The 6,434-nt window shown below is 64.9% G+C and overlaps 1 non-coding gene across 1 annotated transcript; it reads right to left on the reverse strand.

Moving 5' to 3' along the window:
• Positions 1–1,812: 1,812 nt before the first annotated feature.
• LOC129131521 (5.8S ribosomal RNA) lies at positions 1,813–1,965 on the reverse strand. The gene has a single exon (XR_008535668.2). It is a non-coding gene; the product is annotated as a 5.8S ribosomal RNA (ribosomal RNA).
• Positions 1,966–6,434: the final 4,469 nt, after the last annotated feature.

The following is a 6,434-nucleotide window of genomic DNA, read 5'->3' on the forward strand; positions in this document are numbered from 1 at the left end:
GCTGCACTGTGGGGACGCCGCCCCCACCCCCCCCACCCCGGGAGGGGGAGGGCGGGGGAAAAGCGACGCCCTCCACCATGGTGCTGCCGACAGGGGGGCAGGAGGGCACGGCGGCGGTCCTCTCCCTCGGCCCCGGGATTCAGCAAGACCTGCTGCCCGGGGGCTGTAACACCCACCACCGCTCGTGTGGCGCCGGGTGACCTGCCCGCCGGAGGCCTTCCCAGCCTACCCGGAGCCGGTTGCGGCGCACTGCCGCAGAGGAAATGATCCCGGCCAGAGCCGGCTGCCGGCCAGGCGGCGGTCCCCACGCTGGCCCGCCCCCCCCCGGCCAGCCCCCGCGGACAGGGTTCACCCGGGGGAGGGAGGGGAGGCAGAGGCAAGGATCCGCCAAGCCCGCGCCGGCTCCCCACAACTCGCCGGGTTGAATCCTCCGGGCGGATTGCGCGGGCTGCAACCGTTTTCCTCTTAACGGTTTCACGTCCTCTTGAACTCTCTCTTCAAAGTTCTTTTCAACTTTCCCTTACGGTACTTGTTGGCTATCGGTCTCGTGCTGGTATTTAGCCTTAGATGGAATTTACCACCCGCTTTGGGCTGCATTCCCAAGCAACCCGACTCCGAGAAGCCCCGGGCCCGGAGCGCCGGGGGGCCGCTACCGGCCTCACACCGTCTGCGGGCTGCAGCCTTGATCACAAGGACTTGGGTCCCCCAAGAGCGCCGCCGGGGAGGGGGGCTTCTGTATGCCACATGTCCCGTGCCCCACCGTGGGGCGGGGATTCGGCGCTGGGCTTTTCCCTCTTCGCTCGCCGTTACTGAGGGAATCCTCATTAGTTTCTTTTCCTCCGCTGACTAATATGCTTAAATTCAGCGGGTCGCCACATCTGATCTGAGGTCACAAGCCCAAAGCTCGGCCGCACCACGCACGGGGGTGTGCACAGAGACGGCCACCTTGTCTCCCCCGCCCGGTACGCCACCCGCCCCCTCTCTTCTCTGCACTCCCGGAGGGAGCCAGAGAGAGAGAGCGAGCACGTGTGTGCGCGAGCAAGCGATGAGGAGACGGAGAGCCCCATCTCGGAGACGAGAACCAAAAAGGGAGCGCGGCAGAGACAGCCCCGCGTGGGAGGACTGGGCAGGCGGCAGCGCGCGCGACGGCCTCAGTGGGGAGAGAGAGAAGAGCGACTGCACCCCTTGGTGTGCCCTGAAACCACGACAGAAGAGGAGGGGGCAGGCGAAGGGAGGAGGGGTCAGAACCCCCGTCCCTGGCGCTCTTGCCTCGCCTGTCCGTGCTGCAGCACGGCACGGTACCGCTGCGGTACCCACCCGAAAACAGCCGTCCACACGGGGGGGGAGCCTAGGGGCAAGGCCCGCACCTCGCCTCCCCGTCTCACCCTCCTCTCTCTTTCTCTCGGCCCTCGGTGACGCCTTTCGACACTGTCTCTCGCTCTCCCCAGGCCGCCGTGCCACCGCATCCCTGGCACGGTCCTGGCGAGGACAAGCTCCGCCCCAGCGGCTCGCTCCAGGAGCAGGGAGCTACGGAGCGCTCCCCGAGTCTGCATTTAGGGGGATGAAGGCCCTGCGCAGCAACGACGACGACGATGACAACTGCAATGACGACGATGCCTACCGGGCCGCAGGGAAGGGATCGAGGCCGCCTAGGGAAGCGCTTCTCTCGCCGAACCCCTGACCACCTTCCCTCCGGGCACTGGAGGGACACCGGAGTCGCCGCTGCCGCTGCCACCTCCGCGGGCGACGGGCCTGCAAGACGACCTTAGCCGCGCCGCCGGGGTGGCCCCCAGACAGCAATTGATTGTCAAGCGATGCTCAGACAGGCGTAGCCCTGGGAGGAACCCGGGGCCGCAAGTGCGTTCGAAGTGTCGAAGATCAATGTGTCCTGCAATTCACATTAATTCTCGCAGCTAGCTGCGTTCTTCATTGACACACGAGCCGAGTGATCCACTGCTAAGAGTTGTCTGCCCTTTGGGCACCGCTCATGCTGAGTGGCCCCTTTTTTTGTTACTCTGGCGCCGAGGACGCGGGGGTGTGCACCTGGCTTCGATCGTACGAGCACACAGAAATGGAAGGGGAGGGAAAAAACCAACTGGAGCAACCTACGCTATGAAGGCCGGCCAAGAGGCGGGGGAGCTCGCACCCCCAACTGCCTCCCCCTGTGAGGGGAGACGCCGACCTCACAAATGCCGTCCTTCAGAGGGGGCCCAGGCGCCCGGGCTCGGCCCGGCCTCCGTGTGGAGGGCCACGTGGCGCGCGCCAGAACGTGGGATGGCGCGGCGGCCCGCCCGCCTCTTGCTTTCACAGGACAACCTGAGCCGGCATCGCCAGGGCCCAAGGCCTGCTGGATGGCAGAACCAGCCACCGCCAGGGCCGCACTCCCGGGACCGCTGCCGCCACGTCGCACCGCCGGGGCGCCTTGCCTTGGGCACGCGCCCAGCGGAAGGCGGTACGGCGCTGAGCCGGGGGGCAACACCCGCTCTCCTCTTTTTCACACGGAGACCGGGTGGGGAGAAGCGCCCCCGTGGCCGCCCCGCACGCCTTTCTGCGGCCCACACGCGGCCGGGAAGGGCGATGGAGGACGTGACAAGCGGGGCCCGGGATGGGACCGCCGCTGGGCAACGGCGGGTCTTTCCTGGCTGACTGTCGCCACAGGGAGGGACACCCATCGAGCGGCACCACCACCGCTCGGCACGGGGTCGCCTGCACTTGCGGGCCTCTGCCGCTGGAGGGCCCACCAAGCGCTTGCCCCCCACAAGCGGGCAGGCAGTTGAGCCTGGGCATGGCCGGAGGATGACGGCGCCGCCAGTGTGCCTTCGAGGAGAAAAGGCTGTCAAGGGGAGGAGAGGCACCGGACGCGCCGAACGCAGCGCTGCGCTTGCCAGAGACCACGGCAGCAGTCCGAGGAGAGAGAGCGGGCAGGCCCCGGCGGCCATGACCCCACAGCCGAGGAAGGGCAGAGAGCACACGCTCTCTGCCAGAGTCGCCCGTTACAACGAGGTGAGCAGGTCGGCCCCCGTGGCTGACTGCGCGCCGCAGCCTCTCCGTCGAGGCCGGGCCACGGAGAGGGGGATGCAGGGCGCCCCTCCTTAGTGCAGCGCAGTTAACCCCCACGGCCCGCGGCGGGATGATGACGGCGATGGAGGAGCGCAGCCGGTGCCGGTGGGACAACCACCGCAGGCAATCGGCAGGAGTAGCTGCTCCCCACCCCTCAGTGGCACCCTGCTCGGCCACCGTCCGCCATGCCTGCCACCGCCAGCACCGCCGCTGCCGTGGCGGGCTGCGCCGAGCCGCCGGAGTCTTTAAACCGCCGCCCTGCCCCACCGGCCCCTTTCAGCAAACCTGCAGCGTTTGACGATGCAGAGGGAAAAAACTGGGGGGACCACAGAGGCGCGGAGCACTAGGTACCTGGCCCTGGGGCGAGGGAAACGACCTGCATGGCCCTGCCGGGGTGCCTCCCCCGCTGCCGCCCTCAGGGGAGCGTCCACCAGCGGGGGCGTGCCCGACATCTGCTGCCACCACCGCCATGTCCTTCTCGGGGCCCGGGGTTTCCCTCAGTAGCCAGGCGCTGCGCAACCGAGAGGACCGGCGTGGCTTGGGCTGCTCCGCCGGCGCGGGGGATGCGGGCCCGACCACCAAGCACACCTCAGGCGCGCGTGCGTGCCACGAAGCGTGGCACGGAACGCCCAGAGGCCTCGGCCCTTGGAGTTTCTCTGCCGTGCGCGAGAGGGGGGCCGCTCGGCCTGAGAGCGGGGAACTCTGCCGGCCAGCAAAAGCCCCGCTCCCCAGTGTGGGCAGGGCCGGAGGAGCTGCCTGCTCCGAGCCCCGAAGGTGCCCCTGCCACCCGGCTCCCTCGCCCATTCCACCTTGGCTGCCAACGGGTGCCACGGCCAGACAGCCGTCGCTTGATGGGCGAAGCAGCGAGGGAAAGGATGGGCCCGCCTCCAAGAGGGGCCTTGCCAAGCACCCCTCCCTCCCGGCACCCGGGCAGCTTTCTTGCGCGCATGCCGAGGAGAGCCGAGCTCGGGAGAACTCGGGCCGCGCCAAGGCGCCCGCACACGGCACACTGGCGACCGGCGTTCGGCAGCGCCGGCCACTTCAGACGCGAGGCTCGTGGGCCCGCGGCCGCGCCCCCACTCTCTGGCGGGGACGGACTGGCGGCAGACCGGCGCAAGGCCGTGGTTGGGGGGGTGGTGTGGGGGACGGAGGGGCAAGCTGTTGCGACGGTGGTGAGCGTGCCATGCCTCTAGGCCTGGCTGCGACTCGCGGTGTAGCGCGGGGAGAGCCCCGCCCGCGCGCACATTGGCAAGTGCGCATGGCGTGTGCACGCGTGACACGCTTCGCCGCGCCTAGCGGCTTTTCCCCCCTCTCCCCCTTCCGACCCCCCGTGCCCGGAGGTGCTGCGCGCCTCCGCTCTCTCTCTCTGGGGCTGCGGTGTGCAGCGAAGGGGAAGGGCGTGTGGCCCCCGGTGCGACCAGGGCCGGCAGCCGGGGGCCGAGCGTGCGAACAGAGCGGGCGTGCGAGTGAGGCCGCACGCACGCAGCTGGACGGACGGCCTGGCATGAGGCGGCAGGCGCCAAGCCCCACCGGTAATGATCCTTCCGCAGTTCACCTACGGAAACCTTGTTACGACTTTTACTTCCTCTAGATAGTCAAGTTCGACCGTCTTCTCGACACTCCGGCAGGGCTGGGGCCGACTCCGGGGCCGATCCGAGGACCTCACTAAACCATCCAATCGGTAGTAGCGACGGGCGGTGTGTACAAAGGGCAGGGACTTAATCAACTCAAGCTTATGACCCACACTTACTGGGAATTCCTCGTTCACGGGGAAGAATTGCAATCCCCGAACCCCATCAGGAATGGGCTTCAACGGGTTACCCGCGCCTGCCGGCGGAGGGTAGGCACAAGCTGAGCAAGCCAGTGTAGTGCACGTGCAGCCCCGGACATCTAAGGGCATCACAGACCTGTTATTGCTCAATCTCGGGTGGCTGAACGCCACTTGTCCCTCTAAGAAGTTGGACGCCGACCGCTCGGGGGTCGCGTAACTAGTTAGCATGCCAGAGTCTCATTCCTTATCGGAATTAACCAGACAAATCGCTCCACCAACTAGGAACGGCCATGCACCACCACCCACGGAATCGAGAAAGAGCTCTCAATCTGTCAATCCTGTCCGTGTCCGGGCCAGGTGAGGTTTCCCGTGTTGAGTCAAATTAAGCCGCAGGCTCCACTCCTGGTGGTGCCCTTCCGTCAATTCCTTTCAGTTTCAGCTTTGCAACCATACTCCCCCTGGAACCCAAAGACTTGGATTTCCCGGGAGCTGCCCGGCGTGTCATGGGAATAACGCCGCCGGATCGCCAGTCGGCATCGTTTATGGTTGGAACTACGACGGTATCTGATCGTCTTCGAACCTCCAACTTTGGTTCTTGATTAATGAAAACATTCTTGGCAAATGCTTTCACTCTAGGCCGTCTTGCGCCAGTCCAAGAATTTCACCTCTAGCGGCACAATACCAATGCCCCCGGCCGTCCCTCTTAATCATGGCCCCGTTTCCGAAAACCAACAAAATAGAACCAGAGTCCTATTCCATTATTCCTAGCTGCAGTATGCCGGCGGCCAGCCTGCTTTGAACACTCTAATTTTCTCAAAGTAAACGCTTCGGGCCCCGCGGGACACTCAGCTAAGAGCATCGAGGGGGCGCCGAGAGGCAGGGGCTGGCACAGGGGGTGGCTCACCTCACGGCGGACTGCCAGCTCGATCCCAAGATCCAACTATGAGCTTTTTAACTGCAGCAACTTTAGGATACGCTATTGGAGCTGGAATTACCGTGGCTGCTGGCACCAGACTTGCCCTTCAATGGATCCTCGCTCAAGGATATAAAGTGCGCTCGTTCCAATTACAGGGCCTCAAAAGTGTCCTGTATTGTTATTTTTAGTCACTACCTCCTCAGGTTGGGAATGGGTAATTTGCGCGCCTGCTGCCTTCCTTGGATGTGGTAGCCGTTTCTCAGGCTCCCTCTCTGGAATCGAATCCTGATTCCCTGTCACCCGTGGTCACCATGGTAGGCACAGACAGTACCATCGAAAGTTGATAGGGCAGGCATTCGAATGGGTCGTCGCCACCACAGAGGCGTGCGATCGGCTCGAGGTTATCTATAGTAACCAGAGCTGCCGGACGGGCCTGGGTTGGTTTTGGTCTGATAAATGCACACGTCCCAGGAGGTCGGCGCTCGTCGGCATGTATTAGCTCTAGAATTACCACAGTTATCCAAGGAGCGGGAGAGGAGCGACCAAAGGAACCATAACTGGTTTAATGAGCCATTCGCAGTTTCACTGTACTTCCCGTGTGTACTTAGACATGCATGGCTTAAGCTTTGAGACAAGCATATACTACTGGCAGGATCAACCAGGTAACCACCACCCACAGCGGCGCCG

The sequence above is a fragment of the Agelaius phoeniceus genome, chromosome 7, assembly GCF_051311805.1.
Source record: "Agelaius phoeniceus isolate bAgePho1 chromosome 7, bAgePho1.hap1, whole genome shotgun sequence".
Taxonomy (NCBI): domain Eukaryota; kingdom Metazoa; phylum Chordata; class Aves; order Passeriformes; family Icteridae; genus Agelaius; species Agelaius phoeniceus.